Source organism: Chinchilla lanigera, unplaced genomic scaffold (genome assembly GCF_000276665.1).
Source record: "Chinchilla lanigera isolate Chin_1 unplaced genomic scaffold, ChiLan1.0 scaffold00067, whole genome shotgun sequence".
Lineage (NCBI taxonomy): Eukaryota > Metazoa > Chordata > Mammalia > Rodentia > Chinchillidae > Chinchilla > Chinchilla lanigera.
The window spans coordinates 1,515,559-1,517,831 of record NW_004955468.1 but is presented as its reverse complement, the minus strand read 5'-3'; positions in this window follow the sequence as shown (position 1 = coordinate 1,517,831).

Sequence of the window (2,273 nt, the reverse complement as noted above, 5' to 3'; positions counted from 1 at the left end):
TTCTCAGTTTTGCCATTTTCTAAATCAGGATATTACTTACAATTTGTAACTACTTTTAATCACTTCCACCTAGATGATCATAATGTTACTCATTTGAAATTCTTTCACTGTGTTTTCTGGAAATCTCAAGATTTTAAGTGCCAAAAAAACATATTAGTTTTATTGAAATAGTATATTTTAATGAGTTAGATTTCAGGCTGGTTAGAGACCAGCCTCTGAAATAATTAGTACGTATTGAGTAAGAAGGATTGACAAAAACCACAAATTATACACTGTTATCCAACTATGATGTCAATATTACTGTCAATTATAATTAATTTTCTATATTTCTATGCCCATTTTTAACAGGTGAGAGTCCAATAACACAAGACAATAATTTGAGTTCTGCAATAAGTACATCATTGAATAGGTTGTTATACCTACAGGTTATGATATATATTTATGGTAAATATAGGTATCTAGACCTTTATGCTTCCTGGAACAGTATTAATACTTGATGGTACTTTTTCAAAGGTTTCCATGCTTAACCAAGTTTATGAAGTTTGACTATTAAATCTTGACTATTAAAGCTTGACAATATAAAGCTCATATTAATCAAACAAATGAATAAAAAAGTCTTGTGCTAGAGAAGATTTTTAAATGTTATGAAGGAACCCCCATTTCTAATACCTATTAACATCTTTGGGAAAAGTTGCCACATTCAGGGGAATGACTATAGGGTTGACATTTTCAATTATCATTTCAATGATTAGCCATGACTGGTGGACATCTCATATCCTGACCTCTAATTAGCCTCTTTTTCCTGAATGTAGGTCTGCTATTTTTCTACAGAATGAAATATTTTTGAGACTAATTTTATTTTATTTTCTTCTGTTCTGTGGTGCTAGCGTACTAATTCAGGGCCTCTCGCATTGGAGGCAAGTTTCTAGATCCTCAGCATAATTTTTACATGATAATATTTCATTCTATTTAAGTCCTTTTTTATTTTTCAGCTGAAAATTATACAGCAATTTAAAACTTTTATTTTTATAAAAATAATGAATAGCTTTGCTTCTGTTTTCTAATGCATGTGATTGCTCAGGCATGGTGGTAAACATGTTCAGGTTTGTTACATATAACCAAGTTGTGCACTTTTGTAACATTTGACAGCTCAATTAAAACTGAAATATGTTTTATATTTCTCCTTCTGGCGTGTGTTTTATTTTTCTAATTACTAGCAAGTTGAATAGTTTTCACATATTTTACTGGCCAGTCATATTATTGTCATTTTCATAGATGTATTTTTTTTTTGCCCATTCATTTTTCCTTTTGATTTGTGTTTTTAAAACTGAACACACCATGTGTGGTGGTGAATGCCTGTTTTACCAGTCCTTGAGAGGCTGAGGCAGGAGAATCGCTGTGAGTTTGAAGCCAGCCTGGACTCCATAGTGAGACCTTGTCTCAAAAAAAAAAAAGAAAATGCATCTTAAAAAATACAACAGAAAGCCAGGCGTGGTGGTGCACACCTGTAATCCCAGCACTCAGGAGGCTGAGGCAGGAGGATCACTGCAAGTTTGAGACCAGTCTGGGCTACAAAGAGCTCAAGACCAGCTTGAACTGCATAGCAAGACCCTGTTTCAAAAAGACAAAACAAAACAAAACAAAAAAAAACCAACCCAGAAACTTCCGGGAAGATGGAAAAGTGAATAGTAGAGAAAAAGCCTCCTGAGATTTGGTGTCCAGATGCGGGACTATAGCAATATGAGGGAGAGAAGTAGGAAGGAAGTGGGTCCCTGGGACCAAGCAAGGATCTGAAATGAGAATTGATGCCCATGGGAAAAGCAGAGAGACCTCAATTAAGAAGGATAAGATAGCAAGTGGTGCTTTCTCCCTGAGCCCTGACTCACTGCATGGGAGGGGCAGCTTGAACCTGCAGACACACAGTGGCTACTGGTCACCCCAAGAGGCCTCCACACAGAAACGCACCAGTGGGACAAAGCTGTGGACACGGGACAGGTTCAGCCATCCCCCAGGAGAGGGAGATTGGCCAGTAGCATCTTGGAGAGGGGCCAGTTGAACTCAGAATTCAGCAGCTGCACACTAGCTCCACTTAGTGGCTCCTGGTGTCAGAGTGAGGCAGAACCAAATTCAACTTGGCAGAAGGACAAAGAGCTGAATTCAAGCTGGCAGGGAGCCAAGCTCAAGCTGGAAGGAGACACATGGAATGTTGCAGGCTGAACAAATCGGGATCCACCTTCACGGCCAGAAATCAGCCTGAGGGTCAGTGAAACTAA